The sequence below is a fragment of the Macaca nemestrina genome, chromosome 1 (genome assembly GCF_043159975.1).
Source record: "Macaca nemestrina isolate mMacNem1 chromosome 1, mMacNem.hap1, whole genome shotgun sequence".
Taxonomy (NCBI): domain Eukaryota; kingdom Metazoa; phylum Chordata; class Mammalia; order Primates; family Cercopithecidae; genus Macaca; species Macaca nemestrina.
Window position 1 is genome coordinate 226,885,181 of NC_092125.1, and position 24,929 is coordinate 226,910,109.

A 24,929-nucleotide genomic window follows, 5' to 3' on the forward strand; every position below is an offset into this window, starting at 1 on the left:
AACTGTTTTGATCCTGGATCTCATTGGGAACATGAAAACCTTCTGAGATTCAGCCAGCTGCTCGTTTTTCCACTTCCCTTTGGGTGGACGCTGAGCCATCCAGCTGCGGCGCCCCTGCCAACTGGGACGACAGCCTGCAGAGCGGTGCAAATTTAGGCCATCCAGTGGCTAGCTTGCCAAGCGCCTCGGCCATTGGGCACAGCCTGACCTTGAGCAGCGATTATGTTTCCAGCTAAGCCTGCAGCCTCTCCTGCAGTGAAAGGAGACCAACAAGACCCAAGGCCTCCACCTGGCAGAGCATCATTCTCCCTCCCACCAGGTGAGGTCCAGGATGGCTTGAACACTCTGACTTTATGTAAAGGTGCTACAAACGTGGAGGTGCCCGATCCTTTATACAACTGCATGTCGTGTGGGTTCATGGTAGTGATTATGATTAAGATTAGTCTGTGGTCATTACACACCCAGAAGATCTCTGGTCATCTGGGGTGATCGAGTTATTCAGGAATCTTCCATCCTGCCCTCTAAATAACCATTGCAGTGAAGATGGGATGATACCTTCGTGAAATTTCCCACAGGCCCCAAGGAAAACCTGAGAACTAATAAATACATGTAAATACATCTAATAAAATAAAATTTGAGATTAAAAGGAATCTCGCTTGCATATGCATGAACCACGTAGAAACTCAAATAAGCTCTTCTAAGCTCCTTATTCATGGGGAGTCAGAGATTTAACATGTGCTGGGAAGATTGCTTAGCAAATATAAGCCTGGCAACGGCACATTCATCCATGAATTCATTGGACAAGTATTTATTAACTGTCCCTTTGCATTACTATTTATTTTGCATATTCCTCCCTCTTTGCAAACCCAGGGCCTCGTATAAATGGCAGGCACTCACCTGTGGATGATGCTGGTGTTCTGAGGCCCTAGAAAGCATAACCCCTGACCTCAGGTTGCTTGTATCTGCTCAAAGAGGTAAGAACCACTTCCTCCATGAAGCTTTCCTGACCCCACAGGACCCTGTTAGGTGACCCTAGTGTGCATTTCTCAAGATTCTCCCTGTTAGCACCTACCTCCCATCACACATTCACACACACATGCACACACTCACACACATACGCACACAATCTCACATACATATACAAGCACATGCACCTGTTCCATTGTCTCTATCCTCTCCTGCACTGTAAGTTTAGGGCAGGCAGACACTGAATTTGCTTTGCTCACCCTAGCCTGACATACACATGTAGGAAACATTCAATACATCACTGGATGAATGAAGCAAGAAATGAATGGTTGGATGGGTGGGTGCGTGGGTGGATGAACAGGTAAGTAAAGGCAAGGCAAAAGCCTAAGATGTGGTCCAAAGAAAGATGTATGAGGGGGTGGCCCACAAGGGCAGGAAGGAACAAGGGTGTTGGTCATCAGGGAAGAAGATCAAGAAAAAATAGTTTGAGATCTTAAGGACAGTGAAGACTTAGCACGGGGTGAGTTGATATTTTCTGGTCACTTCTGTGCCACCCAGAGTGCTGGGCACCTCATGAGCATTACCCTGGATCCTCACACCTGCACCTGGGGCAGATATACCCATGTAGAAGAGGAAGCTAGGCTTAGCAGGATAAGCTGGCACCACTGCAGAGCCAGCAGGTGGCAGAACCAGGATTGGAGATCAAGTGGGCCTGACCCAAGCTCCCTCCATGAAGACCAATGGGCATCCTCTGGCCCAGAGACTGTTGCCATCAGGTGGGACTGTTGCCATCAGGAAAGAAGAGAGTGTGCTCCAGGAGGCAGCTCTAGGCAGTGCACAGGGATGAAACAATCGGCATGGCAGCCAGGCCCCTTGGAACAAAGAGAAAGGGCTGGGGCTGTCTAGGGAGGACCCAGGATACATGACCCACCCCTGCCCACAGAAACATAGCTCACTCTCCATCTGAGCACAGCCACTATGTCATGGGATGATGTGGAGCCAGGGAGGGAGGCAAGGACACGTTCCTAAATAATATCCTATTTTATAGTCAACAGTCAGGCAAGAGAAAGGGAGAAAGAGGAGGGCAGGAAGACAGCGAGATGCAGAAAGGATTGAGTGTTCCATGGGGATCAAATCTCAGCTTCCCTGCAGGTGCACTGAGACAGAAGGCGCAGGTCCTCACAGCCAGAGGGGCTCATGGAGCCGGCCCGGGCGATGTCTCATCACCCAGATGGGCACAGAGAAAGACAGGCTTGCAGGGTCCCGTGGCCTGTCTGACACAGTGCCCGTGGGGTTTTCTCAAAAGCATCATCTATTTAGCCGATGGCCCCGAAGTGTTTCATCTAGCTGGAAATCGTGCCTGGTCCATTTCCCAGATCTCACTGACATTATGAGAAGCCGGCAAAATGCGTCTGGCAGCAGAGCAGTTCAGCAACCCATCACCTCGAGTCACAGTCCTGTCGCCCCTGTTTGGAAAGCAGACAGTTCAGACGACTTCTAGAAGGCAGAGTCACTGCTGCCTCCCAGGCAAGCGAGGATTACAGGAAGCGTGTGTGTGTCTGTGTGTGCGTGTGTGTGTGTGTGTGTGTGCACACCAGCCTGTGAACATGCCCTCTGAAGGAAAGCAGGGGTCACCCATGGTGCAAGGCAGTCACCGTCCTCCCTGACCATGGGATAAAACTTTGCCATTTATCTTATTTAATCCTCCCACTAGGCAGGAATCATTATCACCAAACTATTTCTGAGAAAGCCAAAGCTTAGCCGGTTCATGTGGCCCCAACTCCACAGCCAGCGAGGAGCAGGGCTGAGACTGTAACTCAGCACTGTCTGAATCCAAAGGCCAGGCTCTCACTGAGACCCCACTGTCCCCCACCCCGTTCCACGGGCCTGGATTGCTGCTTCACGATGCATTCACTGGTCTGCCTCGTACCATATAAAGAAGAGTCAAGACCCATCACCAAAAAAATTTCCAGAATTCTCGGTGAAACACAACGGAACAGTTTTGATTCTGGAAGGACTTCCTGGAGGCCTTCAAAGGCTAATGCACACTATGGAAACCCAAAAGCCAGAGCAATGGCTCTGCTTGTGAAAGCCCCCGAAGGCAAGACTCTGGGTGTGTTACCAATTCTCCAAGTCTCGCACAGTCTCTGGCACAAGGTAGGAGAGTGCAATACTTATTAAGTGTATGAGTGAATGAATGATGAATGAATGAACAAGTAACTAAATGTCGTGAATGAGAGTTCTGTCTAAAGATTAAAAAAAATAATAAGAATAAGGCTCTGGGGAAAAGGCCCCAGCATCTCTGCTGTCATGGAGTATTCCTGCTGCCCAAGCTCCTCTCATAGAACCTGGCCCTTCCTGCGCTGCCTCCAGTGTTCCACGGGATGGGTTCTGAGAAAGCCGGGCCATTCAGCTGTGCTGGTGCCATGTGGGCCTTCAGCACTTCCGGCCCTGGTTCTCCCACCTGGTGGGCTCTAGGAGGAAATCCCCATGAGGGCACAGCAGAAGCTGACTGACAACCAGGTGGGAGGGAGACCTCCTGGGCCCAGCCAGAGGGGCCTAGGGAGTGGGAGGCAGGAGTCAGGACCTCAGTGACCCTGGAGATCGCTTCCCATATGTCTTTATCCTCTTAACCATTTCCTCTCCGTGTCCAGGCACTCGTGGGAAGTTAAAACCCAAAGTTGGACACATGGTGCCAGGTCAGGGGACAGCAGGTGCCACCTGGGTGCCCAAGCACAATTCCTTTCTCCCTGTCCAACTCAGCCTAACAGTGGCTCTCATGTTGAAAATGCAGCTTGGATGTTGGCTGCGTCCCATTGGAGAAGCTGTCTGAGGCCTTTGCCATCCTCTGGAGAGATCTAAAGCCACAGAGCCGAGGTGGTCCCTTTTTCTGGAACCCACGGAGAACAAGAGAAGATAGGGCGGCACCGTGGGGACACCAGGTGACAAGACTCAGCAGTGGTCTCAGAGGAGATAGAAGCTGTCTTTAGGGATCTGAATGCTCCCGGGAATGGGGTATCCACCCAGAGAAAAAATAGGCCAGGCCAGGATCCCTGAGCCCACAGCAGGCGAGACTCAACCCAGCAGAAGGCGGGTTTGTAAATGGAACTTTCCCAGCGTGCCTGGCCTCTTTCCATTATTCTTCTGGGCCCAAAGTACTTTACAGGCTTTCCCTGTCCTTCGTGGGGGCCTGGGATTTCTCTACTATAATAACTCATAGGTGGTCTATTTCCAGAACAAAGATACTCCATTTATTCATCTCACAAACATTCTTGACCCCCTGCGATGAGTCAGGTGTGGCGCCTTCCCCAAGCCAGGCAGAGCTGAATCTCTGACTCTGGTTTCGGGCTTTGTATGAGAACTCTGTAAAAATATGGTTGGCTGGCATCTTAGTCAGCTCAGGCTTCCATAACAAAGTACCAGAGGCTGGGTGGCTTAAACAGCAGACATTTATGTCTACAGGTCTGGAGACTGGAAGTCTGAGATCAAGATGCCAGCCAGTTCCATTTTTGGTGAGGGCTCCCTTCCTGGCCTACAGATGGCCACCTTCTCACTGTGTCCTCACAAAGCAGGGAGAGAGCTCTAGTATCTTCCTCTTCTTTTTTCTTTGTTTTGGTAGAGATGGGGTCTTCCTATGTTGCCCAGGCTGGTCTCAAACTCCTGACTTCAAGCAATCCTCCTGCCTCAGCCTTCCAAAATGCTGGGATTACAGGTATGAGCCACCGTACCCGGCCCCTCTTCCTCTTCTTATAAGGGCACTAATCCTATCACGGGGCCCCACCCTCACAACTTCATCTAAACCTAATTACCTCCCAAAGGCCCCATCTCCAAAGACTATCACAATGGGGTTAGGGCTTCAGCATATGGATTCTGGAGGAACACAGATATTCAGTCCATAGAAGATGGTGAGTCTTTTTTTTTTTTTTTTTTTTTTTAAGAAAAAACTCAGACGTCAAGAGAGAGCACAGACACAGTCCCCCACTACCACAAATGATGCAGTGAGTTTCCCACGTTTGGGGAAATTGCAAGGATCAACACATCTGGCATGCAATGGATGAGCCTCACCCTGGGAGAACTGCCTTCAGGATCCTGTTATATCTCCCCTGCCAGGTAAGCATGGCAGGTCCCTTCCTGATAGAGACCTACACACATACACACGTAATAGCCGCCAGATCACACTCACCCCTGGCAGCAGAATGGCAACGCTCCCTCCCATATGCCACAATAGTAAAAGGCTCGTTGAGTCCAACCCCATAAATACAGAAACAGAAAACATGCCAATATTTGGCTGAAGTGTCTATGAAAAAGGGCTGGCTAAACAGATGCACGGTGTAAACAAGCTTACAGGGGAGATACTTAACCTTCGTAAGAGAGCAGACCTTTTAAAGATATCCTCAAGGCCGGGCTCACGCCTGTAATCCCAGCACTTTGGGAGGCCGAGACGGGCGGATCATGAGGTCAGGAGATCGAGACCATTGTGGCTAACACAGTGAAACTCCGTCTCTACTAAAAATACAAAAAAATTAGCCGGGCATGGTGACGGGCGCCTGTAGTCCCAGCTATTCAGGAGGCTGAGGCAGGAGAAAGGCGTGAACCCGAGAAGTGGAGCTTGTAGTGAGCCGAGACCACGCCACTGCACTCCAGCCTGGGCAACAGAGCGAGATTCCATCTCAAAAAAAAAAAAAAAAAAAAAAAAGATATCCTCAAGATTCTTTTATGGTACAATTAACATGAAAAGATGGTGTTCATAACAGGCTCGAGTTACTATTTGTACTTGAAATTGATACAACTGCACACATCTCCTAAAATGCCACGTAAGGGACTTCCAGGTCGCCAAGGTAATGACAGCCACAAAAACTCAAATCTCCCAATACATCCTCCAAAAACTACACGGGTCAACAAGAAGAACAAAAACAACCACACAAATCCCACACACCTTTCACATGACTGGAAATAAGAGACACTATAAACATCAAATTACCAAATTCTGGAGTTCCCACCCAGAACTTTGATAAAGAGCAAGGGGATAAGATGGGTCCAAAAGCCAGTGAAGGCAAAAGTCGAGCATGGAGAGTTTAGGAATCAATTACAATTACCTGAAGAAAGAGAAAGTACATCCTACAGGGGAGGAAAATACTAAAAATGAATCCAGAAAGACCAGAATGTGGACTAGAAGGAAGTGATTTAAAGGCAGGCAGAGGCAGCATTAGAAAATATGCAGGGGAGGGAGGGAGAAGCCAGATGTGGGCATTTAGGATTCTGCAAAACAAAAAATAATGATGCATCCAAGGATCCTCAACTCCTCCCGCCCCTCCCCCAAAAAAGTCATACAGAAACTGTACTACCCTGCACTGACAGAAGAGGGAGCTCTTGAACTAAAAATCACACGAAGCACTCAATACGGAGATGTAAGCGGTCTTCATCTGTAGGAGACTATCAAAGAAGAAAAACGAAAATGAGAATACAGAGTTCAGCGGGTAAAACTTAGCCCAAAATCCCAGCCATAAGGTGGAGGGGGAGGAACTGTCTCAAAACACTACAAACTGAATTAAAAACCTTACGATGCATCTGAAAAATATCCTCACCGCTTGTAAATGAAAAGATCAAATAACTTACTGTAAGGGCAAGAGAGACAGTTGTCAGTCTTCTCAAAAACAACCTAGAAGGTGGGGCAAGGATGGAGCAGCAGTTTCATGAAATTCAAAGATTTTATATCTAGTGAAGCAGACCCTCAAAAATCAGAGGTACAGAATAAGAGTTTAAAATATGGAATAATTGAGTGATATGCCCACAGGCACCTCTGAAGGAATCTTCTAGAGAATTAAGTTTATCCAACCAGGAGATGACTGGGGACTATTTGGCAAATTTTGGACCTAAATTAAGTGTGTAACTAAGGTTAGGAGAATCATACATAGATTATATATGTTTTGTCAACTACAATATGATAGGAAACAAAAGAAGGAAAGACAAAACCAGAATAAGCTCAATGATGGTTACAGAGGCAACAGGTGGGAGTCAAGAGACACCATTAACAACTGAAAAACCAAATGGTAAAAGTTAGTAAGAGACTAATAGGATTTTTAAAGGTAATGAGTACAAAGGTACCTATTAGACTAAAAATGCGAATTTCTTATATATAAAAAGAAATTAAATGAATATAGAAAATGTACCATGTCGAAAGACAAGTACAGCAAGTAAAACATAATACACATTGCATTTATTACACAAGATATTATACATATTGGACACATAAATAAAAGTGAATGGGCTTATGAAAATAAAAAATTTTCAATTTGGTTTAAAAAGAAAGATCCAACTATATGTTATATATAAGAGGCATACTTTTAAAAAGAGTGTATTAGTCCATTCTCATGCTGCTATGAAGAACTGCCCGAGACTGGGTAATTTATAAAAGGAAAGAGGTTCAATTGGCTCACAGTTCCACATGGCTGGAGCGGCCTCAGGAAACTTACAATCACGGCAAAAGATGATGCAAACACTTCCTTCTTCACATGGCGACAGGAGAGAAAAGTGCCGAGCAAAGCGGGAGAAGCCCCTTATAAAACCATCACATCTCGTGAGAATTCACTATCATAAAAACAGTATGGGGGAACTTGTCCCCATGATTTAATTTTCTCCACCTGGTCCCGCCCTTGACACATGGGGATTATTACAATTCAAGGTGAGATTTGGATGGGGACACAGAGCCAAACCATATCAAAGAGATTCAGAAAGCCTAAAACTAAAAGGACAGCAAAGATATATGAGGCAAATGGAAATAATAAAACAAGTATTGCAATCTTGATATCAAAGTAGAATAAGTATAATTTAAGAAAAAACATTATGACACTTTCTAATGCTAAAAATCACATTCCACAATAAAAATATAACCGTAATGAATACTAGAGCACCAAACAAGACTACAACTGCCTTTACAGGATAGGAAATATAGGCCAGGTTTGATGGCTCACACCTGTAATCCTAGCAATTTGGGAAGCCAAGACTGGCGGATCACTTGAGGTCAGGAGTTCAAGACCAGCCTGGCCAACATGACAAAACCCTATATCTACTAAAACACAAAAATTTGCCAGGCGTGGTGGTGCCTGCCTATAGTCTCAGCTATTCGGGAGGCTGAGGCACAAGGATTGCTTGAACCCAGGAGGCGGGGATTGCAGTGAGCCGAGAACGCAACACTCCACTCCAGCCTGGGCAACAGAGTGAAACTCTGTCTCACACACACACACACACACACACACACGCACAAGAAAGAAACTGCAGGAAATATAGATGAAAACACTAAGAATAGTGTGTTGACCACACCGCTGTCAGTACAAGAGAATCCAGATAGACAAAAAATAAGGACACAGAAGCCCTAAACAACATAATCAATTTCCTTGACAAATCAATTTGTCACTGATATGGTTTGCATTTGTGTCCCCACCCAAATCTCATGTCAAACTGTAATCCCCAATGTTGGAAAAAGAGCTTGGGGGAGGTGACTGAATTGTGGGGGAGGATTCCCCCTTGCGGTTCTCGTGATAGTGAGTGAGTTCTCAGGAGATCTGGTTGTTTGAAGGTATGCAGCACCTCCCCCTTTACCCTCTTCCTCCTGCTTCAGTCACGCAGGACACGCTGGCTTCCCCTTCACCTTCTACCATGATTGTAAGTTTCCTGAGGCCTCCCCAGCCATGCAGGACACGCCTGCTTCCCCTTTGCCTTCTGCCATGATTGTAAGTTTTCTGAGGCTTCCCCAGCCATGCTTCCTGTACAACCTGTGGAACCATGAGTCAATTAAACTTCTTGTCTTTATAAATTACCTAGTCTCAGGTCGTTCTTCATAGCAATGTGATAGCAGACTAATTCAGTCACACGTCATACTTTTTCCTTGAATTCCCTTATAATAGATAGGGAATCTACTACACTTTCTCCGTAAGTACACACATAGACTATCCATGAAAATTGGTCACGAGTTAGGTGATAATCAATGCATTTCATAAAACAGAAATATTACAAATAAATGTTTTCTGATCACAGTCTAATAAAACTGGAAAATAATGTTAAAAATCTTTTTAAAAGTAAAGCAATAGAAATTCAAAAAATGTACATGCGATCATTAAAACACTAAATACCAGGCTGGGCATGGTGGCTCACACCTGTAATCCCAGCACTTTGGGAGGTCGAGGTGGGAGGATCACCTGAGGTCAGAAGTTTGAGACCAGCCTGGCCAACATGGTGAAACCCCATCTCTACTAAAATTACAAAAATTAGCTGGGCATGGTGGTGCACACCTGTAGTCCCAGCTACTCGAGAAGCTGAGGTGGAAGAATCACTTGAATCTGGAAGGCAGAGGTTGCAGTGAGCTGAGATCGTACCACTGTGCTCCAGCCTGGGTGACAGAGTGAGATTTCATGTGAAAAAATAAACAAACAAACAAAAAACACTACATAATAGAATTTATGAGACATATTTAAAATAGTGATCAGACTGAAAATTCATAGCCTTTATTATTTTAATAAAAATGAAAAATTAAAATTTTAAAATTCTAAGCTCAAAAAACTAGCAGAAGAACAACAGCAAAACCACAAGAAAGGGAAAAATAAAGTTAGATGTAGAAATAAATGAGGTAGATCAAATTAATCAAAATTTTGGGTCTTTTTAAAAAAATAGGATAATCACAAGCTAAACTTAATCAAAGAGTGAGAAAGCACAAATATTCCAAGTAAGAATGGCAGGATACAGATGAAGGCTTAGCTACAGTTATCAAGACTGTGTGGTATTAGCAAAGGAATTGACACATAAACCAACAGAACAGAATAGAGAACCCAGAAAGAGACCTGCACAAATACACCCAACTGATTTTTGACAGAAATGCCAAAATTAATTCAAGATAGCTTTGTTGAAAGATAGCCTTTTCAACAATTGGTGCTAGAGTGATCAGACATCCATAGGCAAAAAAAAAAGAAAGAAAAGAAAAAAAAAAAAAAAAAACTTCCACCGAAGTCTTCTCCACACCTGCAAAAACTAACTTGGAATGGACAATGGGCTTAAAACATAGGAGAAAATTTGGGAACTAGGGCTAGGCAAAAGGTTCTTAGACTTAACACCTAAAGCACAATACATAAAAGGAAAAATGGGTAAACTAGATTCCATCAAAATTAAAATCTTTGCTCTGTGAAAGACTCTGTTAACAGGATGTAAAAGAAGATACAAAGTAGGAGAAAATATTTGCAAATCACCTATAAGACAAATGACTGGTATTTAGGATATAAAAAGAATCCTCAAAGCTTAATAAAAAATAATCCAATTAGAAAATGGACAAAGGACTCCAACAGGTAATTCTCCAAAGAGAATATACAGATGGCAATAAACACATGCAAAGGTGTTCAACATCATTAGCCAATTAGAGAAATACAAATTTAAACCACAATTAGATAACATTACACACCTATCAGGAGAGCTAAAATAAAAAATAGTGAGAACACCAAATGCTGATAAGGATGTGGAGAAATGGGATCATCCGTACATCGCTGGTGGGAATATAAAGCACGGCTACTTTGACAGATTCTTTAAAAGCTAAACACGTAGTTACCATACAACCCAGCAATGGCATTCCTAGGCATTTATCTCAAAGAAATGAAAATCTGTGACCACACAAAAACCTGAACACAAATGTTTATAGACATTTTATATGTAATTGCCAAGAACTAGAAACATCCAGATGTCCTTCAATGTATAAAGGCCTAAACAAACTGTAGCACATTCATTCCATGGCACATCACTCAACAATAAAAAGAAATAAGCTCTTAATACGTGCAACAATCTAGATGAATCGCAAGACAATTATGCTGAGTCAAAGAAGCCAATTTAAAAGATAATTTATTGTATGATTCCAATTATATAATGTTCTTGATATGATAAAGATTATAGACATAGAGAAAAGATTAGTGGTTGCAAAGAGTCAAAGAAGGTGTAGGGGAGGGGAGGAAGTGAGTGTGGCTAAAAAGGGCATCCTGAGGCACACCCTGGAGGTGAGGGACATGTTCTGTATCTTAATTGTGCCAACATCAAGTATCCTGGCTGTGATACTCTGCTATAGTTTTCAAGATGTTACCATTGAGAAAAATGGCTCAAAGGGTGCATAGATCATCTCTCTGTATTAGTTCTTACAACTGCATGTGAATCAACAGTTGTCTTGAAATAGAAAGTTTAATTTTTTAAAAAATGCAATGTGCAAAGGAGTATTTATAGTAGCTGCCTTTTGTGTAAGAAAAAAAGGGGGAAATAAGAAAATATACATGTATCTGCTTATCTCAGCAAAGAAACACAAAACAGAGAAGGGGATAATAAGGAGAGTGGTTACCCATGTGTGAGGAGGGATGGGGGCAGTGACACGTCTCTGGATCTAACTTTTTTGCATAGTTTTGATTTTTCATAAACATGTTAATGTTTTCCATCCTAAAAAAAATTAACAAGGATGGGGAGAGACCCTAAAGTAGAACACAAGGAAAAACAAAAGAGCCTAATTATATTTTATTTCCAAGAATAGCATAACCAGAGAGAAAGGGGGTGGAGATTAACCCAAAAGGCTTATGAACACAGTATTTTGATTATCCGCCCTCAGGCTAAAGAAAAAATGCTATAAACAAATATTGAACTCTAGTTGGTAGGTTTGCTTTCTTCAGTGGCATAGGTTAACTCTTATTTCATTACTTTATATATATTTTAAGATTTAGACAATAATATACTCAGGAAAATTTCTCCATGTTGGAAAATAAAGTGTCATATAAGGAAAGATGAAAGGCTAGGAGGAACCCTGTGATGTTGGACTAGAATTGGTATCACCACGAATGCACGGTTTTACACACATCCATGAATGCGGATGTTTAGAAGTAGGTGTAGATATAAATGTGTTTGTGTATCTATGAATGTATCCTCACACATGCATTGCTTAGCTTCTTCTACTAAGGGAGAGAGTGACTAGAAGCGATGGCATACCCCTCGCAAAGAAGAAACCATTCTCTGCTGAAAAGAGCCAGGGCTCATTAGAGATTGATCTAATTCCAGGGCTGGTGAGAGGAAGTGGAAGGCAACCTTGGGACATTTTGTTGGGCCAGAAAAAAGGAAGTGCTCAGAGAATGATGGGTGAAATGAACCACTAATAACAACAACATGGATGAATCTCAAAATCACGATAATGAGTGAAATCATCCTTATACAAAAGAATGCATATTGCACATGTTCCATTTAGATGAAGTGCTAGAACAGGTAAAACTAATCTATGGTGAGAACAAAATCAGAACACTGGTTGCTGCTGAAGATGATGGGGCAAGAACTGGTTAGAAAGGAACATGAAAGAACTTTCTGGACTGGCTGCAACGCTCTATAACTCGATAGGGGTTTGAGTCACACAGGTGCATGCACTGGTCAAAGCTTGTTCGATGGTACACTTACTATGTTTACCTTGCACTGTAAGGAAGTTTTACCGAGTGAAAGAACTGTAAATAAATGTTGAAGTCTAGACACTATCATGCCTGCCAAAGTGTTTATGAATGAAGTGTGCTGACATCTACAACTTAATTTGAAATGCAATTTAAACAGAAGATGCATTGCTGGGTGGACAGCTGAACAGATCTGTGATAAAGACAGCATGACAAAATGTTCATTAAAGAACCTAGGTGATAGGTACATGAGTGTTCATTGAAAAAAAATCTGTTAACTTTCTCTATGTTTGAAGTTTTTCATAATAAAATGTTGTGGAAAAATATGATGGGGATTTGTCAAAAAGACACAGTAGCCATATTGAAAGCCCATTGGCCAAATCTGTGACAATATAACTACCAAAATAACTAGGTTATAAACCACTGGACAAATATATAACCCAATGAATGTAACTCAGTCAACAAAATCCAGTCAATGGAACTCACTGGGTAGGAATCCATGAGTCCGTATGGGGATAAATGAATCAACGAGTAAATAAATAAATGTAAGAAAGCAAAAGCTTTCCAATTTGGTACAGATTACTAAACGATAAATAAATTTAGAGAAAAATCACCATCTGGCATGCATTATAATAATTGATTCAGACAAGAATTATCAATGGATGCTAAAACAAGGGGTAAAAGTTTAATGAAATACAAGCTACTTACATAGACCTAACCTATTTTTCCACAAAATGCTAATTAATTAAGAAGAGAATAAACAATAACTTTACACTGGAGAAACCTAGCAGATACCATCCTAACCAATGATCAAAGTTAACAATCCCAGTAAAGGGGCAGGCAACCATGCACCTTCTAATACGATGCACTAAGAACAAACTCAGTGTCGCTTCTGTGGTGTTCCTGCCAAAATTGCATATCCTGAATCTAGTCCTAAGGAAACATCTGACAAACCTCACACAAAGGACAGTCTACAGAATAACTGGCCTGTATGCTTCAAAAATGGCAAGGTCATGAAAGACAAAGAAAGACTGAAGAATTGGTTGATGGTGATTACAGAGACATGGAAACTAAATATAATGTGAGATTCTGGATTGGATCCTAGAACAGATTATTGTTTTTATTATTATATTCTGCTATAAAGGATATTGTTGGTGGCAGGAATAAAGTCTACAGATTGGATAATGCTATTGCATTGGTACTATTTTCCTGACTTTGATCGTTGCACTGGGTTATGCAAGAGGATGTCCTAGTTCTCAGGATATACACATTGAAGTGTTTAGGGTTAATGGGGCATCATGTGTGAAACTTACTTTCAAATGGTTCAGTTGTGCACGTGCACACACACAGAATAAGGCAGATATGATAAAATGTTAACATTGGGGGAATCTGGGTGAAGGGCATATGGGATTTCTTCATTTTATTCCTACAACTTTTCTGAAATCTTGAAATGACTTAAAAATAAAACATTAATAAAAAATCAAATGCTATATAATGTCAGAATTCTCTATTCTTTCCTGGTCCAAAATGGGGGAGGTTCTACTGACTCAGAAATCTCTAAAGATTACGAACTTCCGTGGCCATTTGACACTCCCTGGAGCATCAACATTCAAGGCACTTACCAGGAGCTAACCAGCCACTGCGACCTGTGGAGTAGGTAGGTGATGCTCTTGGGCTGAAGAACGAGGTTGTTTCATACATTACTCTGGCCAATTCCAACAGATTGTTGCTGACAGAGCTCTGGGTTCTCTCAAAGAGAGTGCCAAGGAACAGACCTGACAGCTGCCTCCCCCTCCCAGTTCTGGAACCACCATCAAAGATGCAATTAATAATCCAAGGGTGAGACTCCTTTTTCTCACACAGTCTCAGATATGAATCAGCCCCAAAGTGTTAATAGATCAACAGTTATCTCTAATACCAAATACAATTTGCATTTGAGATGACATCTGCAATATTTTAAAAGCCAACGTCTAAAACAACAAACTTGGCAGTTTTTCTGAGTAGCAATTAACACAGTGACTAATCCTATCAAGGAGATAGTAATTGGCATGGAGACATCCTTCTCACACCAGCGGCAGGTTGAAAAACTTAATCTTAACCTCTTTTTAACAGTGTAGACTCTAGAGCATCTCTGCATATCAAGGAAACTAAAGCAATTATTAAGGACAAGGGTAATTACCCTACAGTTTCAACAACAATGAAAAAAATAGAAGTATTCAAACAACAATCACGTAGGAGAAAGCGGGGGATGGGGGCTTGAAGCGTGGTTAAAGGCTATTTCTGTATCATGGTCAGACCAGGAACAGACTATGGTGTCTCCATGGCCCCACCCAAGACAGAGTCAACCACAGCCCCATGCCAGCCAGTCTGCCCAGCAATGGTCACTCTGGCACATAGCTTTCTACACAAAGGGCTCAAGTGCTGATCTAGTCAAGTAGGAGGTCCCAAGGATTTGACATGTGAAACACTTTACACATATCATCAAGCTGGTTCCTTCGACATCATCAGAACACACTATATTTACTCTCAACCCACATAGTCAAGTTATTCTCCCCAAGTATGATGCCTTTCCCCAGAATCTGTCTAAAGCCTCCCCAACCTTCAAGGCTCAGCTATGGTTCTAGGAAACAATCCCAACCCACGGCAGCCCTCAGTGAACACTGAGCAATTTAAGCGCCTCTCCTCTGACCCACAAGAGCAAAACACAGAGGTGCACGTGTTGACTCATTGCTTCCTGTGGGCTGTCTTGATTTGCACCTTCAACAGAATCACATGGTTTTCAAGAGCCAAGTCCCTGCCCTATGCAGCTTTCACATCACCTAGCACAGGAGTAGACAAACAGGTAAAATTCTGGCAACAATTCCACAGCATCTCAGATGCTCAACAAGGTACCCAATACTCAACAGCGTAAAGGGAGAAAGAGGCTCTTGGTGTGTGTGTGCATTGTGACTGACCTGATCATTGCAGAATTTTCAGTGGAGTACGTGATATGTGTCTACCAAATGAATAAACAAATGGATGAATGAATTCACAATGAACAAACCAAAGAACAAACCAACTTTTGTGAGCCTGGACCAGTTTGTCTGGGAGGTTAGCAAGTGTATCCAGTAAGGTCAAGGCAATGGACAAGATGTCTGCACAAGCCAGCTGGCTTCTCCCAGAAAGCACTGCCTGACGTAAGCCCGGTCTACACCTGCAATGCTGCCCAGCTGCCTGGAGGGTGTGCTGTTTGGCACAAGAGGAGCAAGCATAGAGAGAGAGGTTTCCAGCTCCGAAGGGATGTGTTAACCTTTTTAAAGTAGATGACGTGGCACTTTATTGAGCATGGAAACTTCTTACCCATATGCTGTAATCAAACCTTAGTTATAACCCTGGTTTTGCTGGGCAGCAGAATGAGGGACTTGCTAATGGAGGAAAGCTAGTGGGCACTTAGCTTTCAAATGCCTAGGAGAGGTAGCAGGGCCCCAAACACTGAAGGAAGAGAAGAGCTCTTATTTCAGGAAGACTGAGAGATAAAGGCAGGTCTCGGATCCACAAGGTACCAGGAGCTTGGAATAGACAATACCATACCATACGGAGAAGCACAGAGCTGGTGATTTGGTCACAAGAAATAAGGGAGGGGCACCTGGGTCAAGGCCATAACTGGACCAGCCACTGGTCTCATGACCCAGGATCCTGCAATGTACCGCTTTAGAAATAGGGTTGATCCCAGATCCACCCATTAGAGGTAGAACAGGGCTCCAAGGTCAGCTTTCAGTTGGTGATTGTGTCGGTTGGAGAAACAGAGAGAATATTTTCAGGTGGTATATACATCTTTATCAGGATGAATTCAGCTTTTTAAAACAAGAAAACATTCAATGACCGATTTTCCTCCTGAATTTGTAATATAATACGATAGAAGAGATGTGTCCTTTTCTTTCCACATTCATTTTATATAGATCTCCCTGTCAGTGTCAGCAACCCAGCCCTTAACATGCCCACTGGGTATCATTGGTGTTATCCAGCGATATCATCTAATGTAAACATGTCTCCTCTTCCAAGCGGGTGGAAAGCCCCAGGAGGGTCGGGGGGAGCTAGGTCTTATTCATCACTAAGCCCTGTTCAGCGCCTAGTAAAGTGTCAGTACAAGATGCTACTCAGTGGATGCTGATTGTTGATAATTATATAACAGATATAATGCAAGTAAGTCAGCAAAGAAATTCCTCTAGGAGGCCAGTACCAGGGCTAGACACTCCTCAGCTAATAAAGTGTTTAATTTTTACAAAAGTGCATTTCCCTCTCAGGAGACTAGGAAAGCAGCATTGCAGTTCCCAACTCCCACCAACAGCCACATGTTTCTGAATGAGATGGGGCACTTAGAGGAAGCAGGCCAGGGATGGGGTGTGCAATCCATGGAGACTGTGTCCATGTGGGAAGCAGCATTTGGGTCAGAATTTGGAAACCAAGGACTTAAGAACAGTCATTAAAAAGCATGCTTCTGTGCCATGTGTACTCCCTCAGACTGACAAAATTTAAGCATTGACACTAGCTAATATTGGTAAAAATGTGAAGCAACAGAGGCTCCCACATTACAGAAGGAGTGAGAACAGAATTAATGCCTTTGGAAAACTACTTGACAAGTTCAACAAATGAGAAACAATCTAAATGCCCATCCAAATACAAACAGATAAATATCCTGTGATATATTTATACAATGGAATAGTACACACCAGTGAAAATAAATAATAGAGTTACAAACATCCACAAAGATGAATCTCATGAAAACACACTGGAGAAAAACACATTTATAACTCGAACACACAAAAAAGGATTCAGTAAACTAGCAGAATATAAAACTGGCACTCAGAAATAAATACTATAAAGAAACTCCCATGTATAATAGCAACAACAAAGATAAACTATTTAGGAATAAATTTAGTCAGGTATGTGCAAAACCTCCATGAGAAAACTTTTTAAAACTAAATAACACAAAAGTATTCCTCGACAAATGGGAAGACATAAATTCTTCTTGGATGAGACAACTCAATATCATCACAATGCCAGTTCTCCCTAAGTTAATTTATAAATGTAATGCAATTTTATGGAGCTAGACAAATTGATACTATAGTTCATGTCGGAAAATTAACCTTCAAGAATAGCCAGGAACACAGAAAAGCCTCAATGGGAACATAAGCCCTACCAGACATTAAAAATACTACAAAGCCTTCATAATTAAAACAGTGTGTCCTGGTGTATGAGTTGACAGAGAAGTGGAGTAGAAGTCCAGACAAGCCCCAACCACATTTGGAAATTTAGTATATGATAAAGGTGGCCTCTAAAATTACTGGAGAAAACAGATGCTTTTAAATAAATGCTGCTGGAACAACTAAATAACAATTTTAAAAAATTAAATCCATTATCTCCTACCAAGCACAATAATGAATTCCAAATGAATCAAAGGTTAAATGTAAGAAAAAAAAAAATGAAACCATACAAGTACTAGAAGAAAATTGGGTTAATTTCTTTTTGACCTGGATGTAGGAAGAGGTTTTCTTACTATGACTCAAAAATATGCATGCAGTAAAAGAAAAGATTGATGAATAGGACTACACAGAAATAAAAAGTTTTTTCACAGAAGACACATCTGATATTCAAAGACACAAAAAGGTTGAAAGTAAAAGCACGAAAATAAATATGTCATGCAAACACAAAGTTGAAATGGTTATACCATGTCAGATACAACAGACTTTAAAAGAATGTTACAAGAGATAGAAGGACATTCCATAAAAATAAAAGGGTCAGTCTATCAGGAAGATATAACAATTATAAACACAATGAACCTAATAACAGAGCACCAAAATACATGAAGAAAAAAATGGATAGAAATGAAGATAAAGGTAGACCATCCAATAATAGTATTTGGAGGCCGGGCATGGTGGCTCATGCCTGTAATCTCAACACTTTGGGAGGCGAGGTGGGTGGATCACCTGAGGTCATCAGGAGTTCAAGAACAGCCTGACCAACTTAGTGAAACCCCATCTCTACTAAAAATACAAAATTAGCTGGGCATGGTGGCACATGCCTGTAATCCCAGCTACTTGGGAGGTAAGGCAGGAGAATCGTTTGAACCCAGGAGGCAGAGGTTGCAGTGAGCTGAGAGCACGACATTGCAATCCAACCTGGGCAACAAGAATGAAACTCTGGGCCGAGCGTGATGGCTCACGCCTGCAATCCCAGGACTTTGGGAGGCCGAGGCAGGTGGATCACGAGGTCAGGAGATCGAGACCATCCTGGCTAACACAGTGAAACCCCGTCTCTACTAAAAATACAAAAAAGTTAGCCAGGTGTGGTGGTGGGCGCCTGTAGTCCCAGCTACTCAGGAGGCTGAGGCAGGAGAATGGCGTGAACCTGGGAGGTGGAGTTTGCAGTGAGCCAAGATTGTGCCACTGCACTCCAGCCTGGGCGACAGAGCAAGACTCCGTCTCAAAAAAAAAAAAAAAAGAAACTGACTCAAAATAATAATAATAATAGTATTTGGGACTCTAATAGTCCAGGTTCAATAATAGATAGAACGACTAGATAGAATATTGGCAAGAAGGCAAAAGATCTGAACTACACTATAAAACAACAAACTAACATATGTTTCTAGAGCACTCTACCCAAGAATAGTATACACATTATTCTTAAGGGTACATGGAACATTATCCAGGATAGACCATCTGCAAGGCCATAAAACATACCTCAATAAATGTAAAAGGATAGAAATAATACAAAGTATGTCTTCCAACCACAATGAAATGAAATTAGACATCAGTAGCAAAAAAATAATGGGAGAAACTCACAAATATGTATAAATTAAACAACACATTCTTACATAACCAATGCATTAAAGAAGAATCAAATGGAAAATCAGAAAATACAAGTATTGGTAAACATGAAGACACAACATACCAAAACTTATGGGATGCTATGAAACTTCTTCTCTCCCAAAAATATAAAAGTAACTGAGAAAAAAATAAGAAAGAAAAATCTCAAATGAATAACCTAATACTCCACCTTAAGACTGGAAAAAGAGGCACAAACTAATCCAAAAGTAAGCAGAAGTTAGAAAATAATAAATATTGCAGTGTAAGTTAATGACGTGAGAACAGAAAAATAAAGAAAATTGATGAAACAAAAAGTTCATTCTTTGAAAATGTCAAAATCTGGCAAATCTTTAGACTGACCAAGAAAAAGAAAAAAAGAAAACTCAAATAACTAGAGGCAAAAATGAGAACAGGGACAGTATTATCAACTGTACAGAAATGAAAATGACTACAAAGGAATACTATGAACTATACACCAACAAAATAGATAGCTTAGATGAACAAATTCCTATAAAGATCCCAAACTATTAAAACCAACTCAATAAAAAAAAGATGGTCTGAATATATTAATAACGGTAACAAATGAAAAGACTGAATTGGCAATTTAAAAAAAAACTACCCACAAAGCAAGACCCATGTCCAGGTCGCTTTACCACTGAATTCTACCAAACATGTAAATAACAATGAATGTGATTCTTCACAAACTCTTTCAAAAAATATGAGGAGAGAGTATGTTCCAATTCACTTTATGAAACCTGTATTACTCTGGCACCAAAGCCAAACAAAAACATTATAAGAAAATTACTCACCAATACCTCTTATGGGTATGGATACAAAAATCCTCAACAAAATACTAGTGAACTGAATCCAGCAACATGTAAAAGGAATTACATACCATGACCACGTGAGACTTATCCCAGGAAGTCAAGGTTGGTTCAACATCTGAAAATCAACTAAGTTATACATCATATCAATTAATAGACTAAAAAACAGAATTCACATGATCATCTCAATAGACGCTGAAAAAGAATTTGACTAAATCCTCACGCTTAAACATCCAACTAGAAGAAAACTTCCTCAACCTAATAAAGGACACCTACAAATATCCCACAGCTAACAACACACTTAATGATGAAAGACTGGCTGGCTTTCTCCTAGGGCAGGAACAAGATAAGAATGTCTACTTTTACTCCTATTCAATATTGTTCTGGAATTTCTAGCCAGGGCAACTAGGCAAGAAACATAAATAAAAGACCTCCAGGTTGGAAAGGAAGAAGTAAAACTACATTCAAAGATGAGATGATCTTTTATTTAGAAAATAGTGGGGGATCCACTAAAGAACACCGTGAGAACTAATGGACAAGTTTAGCAAGGCTGCAGGTTACAAGATCAATATATAAAAATAATTGTGTTTTTACCCAATTGCAATAAATAATCTGGAAGTGAAACTAAGAAAACAATTGCATTCACAATTTTATAAAAAATGATAAACTATTTGGGAATAATTATAAGAAGAGAAGTCCAAAACTTACACTGCAAAAACTATCAAACATGGTTGAAACAAATTAAAGAAGACCTAAATAAATGGAAAAACATCAATGTTCATGGATCAGAAAACCTAACATCGTTAAGATGGCAGTACTCTCCAAACTGCTCTACAGACTCAATTCAATCTCTGTGAGAATTCCAGCTGACTTCTTTGTAGATATTGTCAAGCTGATTCTAAAATTCATATGAAACTGTAAGAGACACAGAATAGCCAAAACAATACTAAGAAAAGAACAAAGTAGGAGGATTCACACTTTCTGAATTCAAAATTTACTACAAAGCAATGGTAATCAAGACAATGTGGTACTAGCACAAAGACAGATGTACAGATCAATAGAACAGAAACGAGAGCCTAGAAATAAACCCATACAGCTGTCATCAATTGACTTTTGACAATGGCACCAAAACCATTCAACTGGGAAAAAAATAGTCTTTTCAACAAATGAAGCTGGGATAACTAGCTAGTCACATGCAAAAGAATGAAATTGAACCCTTACCTCATACCATAGACAAAAATAAACTCAAAACAGATGGATGAAAGAGCTAAAACTGTAAAATTCTTAGAAGAAAACATAGGTATGAACATTCACGGCCTTGGATTGGCAAAGCATTTTTTAGATATGACACCAAAAGCATGAACAACAAAACAAAAAATAGATACATTGGGCTTCTTCAAAACAAAGAACTTTCGTGCTTCAAAGGATACCATAAAAAATTGAAACTGTGAAATAGGATAAAATATTTGCAAATTATATATCTGATAAAGAACTTATATCTAGAATATATAAAGAACTCTTACAGCTTAATAATAAAAAGGACACGTAATCCAATTTAAAAATAGGCAAAGACTCTGAATAGACATTTCTCTAAGGAAGAAATACAAATGGAAAATATACAAACATACACACAAAGACGCTTGACATTATCAGCTATCAGGGAGAGTCACATCAAAACCATAATGAGATGACACTTTATACCCAGGAGGAAGATGAGAATCTAAAAGTCAGATAATAAGAAGTGTTGACAGAGAACCTAGAACCCTCATACCCTGCTGATAAGAATGTAAACTCGTGTGGCCACTTTGGAAAATGGTCTAGGTCTAATAGTTCCTCAAGTAATTAAACACAGAGTTACCATGTGACCCAGCAATTTTACTCAGGTGGATACCCAAAAAAGAAATGAAAAACAAAATGTCTACACAAAAACATGTGCACAAATGTTTATAGCATCATGATTAATAATAGCCAAATGAGTTATATCCATATAATGAACCCAAATGAGTTATATCCATATAAGGAAATATTATTTAGTCATAAAAAGGAATGAAGCACTGATACATGCTACAAGGTGGATGAACCTTAAAAACATGATGCTAAATGAAAGAAACCAGTTACCAAAGGCCACATATACGATTTCATTCTTACAAAGGTCCAGAACAGAGAAAGCTATAGAGACTGTAAGTGGATTCATGGTTGAGGACAGCTGGTGGTAGGGAGTGGGGATGGGGAGATAGTGAAGTGATGGCTACAAAATATGGCATTTCTTTTTGAGGTGATGAAAATGTTTAAAATCAACGGGGGCACATTTCTGTGAATACACTAAAAACCATTGAATTGTACACTCTAAATGGTGACTTGTACAGTATGTGAACTATATCACAATAGAGCTGTTTTTCAAAATTTTTAACTTTTAAGCCTGATGAGAAACAAGATATTCACCCAGTCCCCAAGTACCACCTCATGAGATACTTACTAATCAGAAAAAATAAACAGTACTTTCCAGTAGAGAAACCTGGCAGACAACCACCTTAATCAAGCGATGAGTTAACGCCAACCAGCAATGCACAAATCTCCTGATACAAGGTACTGAGAAGGACAGAACACAGCTTCCGTAGTATTTTGGACAACACTTTTGTAATCTAATCTAACTATGCGGAACCTCAGACAAACCAGAACTGAGGGACGCTCTGCAAAATATCAGGCCTATACTCATCAAAAATGTCTGATTCAAGAAAGAAAAAGAAAGACGGCAGAACTCTTCCAGATTAAGAAACTGGACCTAAATGCAACCTATGGTCCCAGATTGAATCCGGAACCAAAACTCAAACAACCATTTGTTTTCCATTTGCTATAAAGAACATTACTGGGACAATTATTGAAACTTCTCTAAGGGATGAGGATAAAATAATAATAGTATCACATTGATGTTAATTTCCTGACTTTGATATTTGTACTGTGGTTATGTATAAGACGTGGTTATGTACAAGAATGTCCTTGGTCTTAAACATACAGTGAAGTATTTAGAGGTAAGAAGCTTCATGTCTTCAATGTATTCTCAAATGTTTCAAGAGAGTGTTAAAATGTTACATATGTACACCATTTCTTATATATACACACACCCACACACACAGAGAATAATTAAGTATATATATAGTGAAATGTGAACAACTATGAAATCTGGCGAATGATATACAAATGGTACTTGTATGTTTTAAAAAACTTTTCAACTTTCTGAAATTGTTTCAAATAAAAATTTTAATTAAAAAAGCATGCTTGCAGTACAATGTCGTTTATATAAAAGTTCTGAAGCAGATGAAAGAAAATTATCCTCCTCTATATACACATGCAGCAAAAGCGTATAAACATTCAGGACAGTGGTTACCTCTGGGGAGGATGGGGCCAGGTATGCAATAACTGTGTTTTATTTCTCAAGCTGGTGGCGGGTATGAGGCTATCCATTTTATTGTTATTTATATTTTTGTATATCTAGAATATTGCATAATAACATTTAAAATTTAAAAACCCACTCCCCACCCTCCCTCCCCAGCCACCATCCTCCTTTCCACCAACTGCAGGACCGCACTGGGTGGCGAGTTCCCGTGCGTCCTTGGATACATTTCAGCCACCCTGAGAAACTGTCCCTGCACACACGGCTGGGTTCCCTGGAGAACAGGACCAAGGGCAGGACGTGCCCACCGCTGCCTTGGGTGGGAGGGAAGAATTCTTCCAGGCGGCAGCTGGTGCTTTTGGGAAGGACAGGGGAAGGGGGTTGTGCACCAGGCACAGGACACGGGGGCAGATGACTTTCCAGCGCTAGGGTCGGGTGCCCGTGTCTGGGAAACAGTACGGGGTCCCCACGGCTCCTTGTAGAAGCAAGGGGCATTCCCAGCCCAGGGAGGCTGAGCAGCAGGCATCCTCCCTGAAGCAGGGCTGACGCCACCACCTCGCGTGGACTGAGTAACAAAAGAAGTGGCCTCTGCCTGGCTCGCTTTTACCCTCCGCTTGGAACTGACGCCCCGCTGAGCGCAGCTTGCTTCCCACGGTCAGACAGGAGGAGGTGTCTCCAGACAGGATGCCCAGCGGGCAGAGGCGTGGGGGCAGGTCCAACCGAGTCCCAGGCCTCGCCTGTCCTCTGAACAGGAGTTGGGGGGGATCAGTAAACAGGGAACCTTCCCTCCTTCAGCAGAGATGGAGACAGCACCCACCACGTGCCGCACAAACCTCCAGGCGCTTAGGAGAGAGAAGTGGGGGGAAAAAGACAGACACCTCTGCCCTCCTGGGAGGCGGTGGAAGAGACAATAAACAAAACAAACAAGCCGGCACACAATATGGCAACTGGGAGTAAGTGCTTTGGAGAAGAAAAAGGTCAGGAGGAGGGAAGAAGAACTGGAGCCTGGGGGGCTGTGTGCTCCAGCCTGCATCCAGCGCTGCCTGCGGGGCTCCTTGCGGGCAGGGGCCTCCCCCAGCCTCACTACAGGAATGGAGCAGAGGTCTGCAGGCACCTGTTCCAAGCCAGAGGCCCAGGGTCAGGGAAGATCTGGCCAGGAAGAACTTTCAGCAAAGACTTGAAGGAACAAGGGAAGCTATGGGTATCGGGAAAGATGGTCCCGAGCAAAGCCACAGCAAGAAGAGGTCCCAGAGGTGGAAGCAGCCACTCGCCTCTCAGCAGAGGCTCAAAGAAGTCAGTGTGGCGAAGGGGGTGTGAGTGATGGAGATACCCTCTGGCAATGAGACCCAAAGAGGTCTTGGGGGTTACTCAGGCTGATGTCAGGAGGACCCAGGGCTGCCGAGATGTGGAAGGGCCACATTCCTGACACCGTCTGAAGTGCAGCAGCAACCACGGTCCACGGGAG

General features: G+C 41.7%; 1 protein-coding gene and 1 non-coding gene across 18 annotated transcripts in view; both read right to left on the reverse strand.

The window, feature by feature from the left end:
* Window positions 1–24,929, reverse strand: part of LOC105479380 (calmodulin binding transcription activator 1) — a 975,024-nt gene that overhangs the window by 528,601 nt on the left and 421,494 nt on the right. The gene's annotated exons all lie outside the window — the stretch shown is intronic.
* Window positions 4,920–5,084, reverse strand: LOC112426419 (U1 spliceosomal RNA). Its single transcript, XR_003017722.1, has one exon. It is a non-coding gene; the product is annotated as a U1 spliceosomal RNA (small nuclear RNA).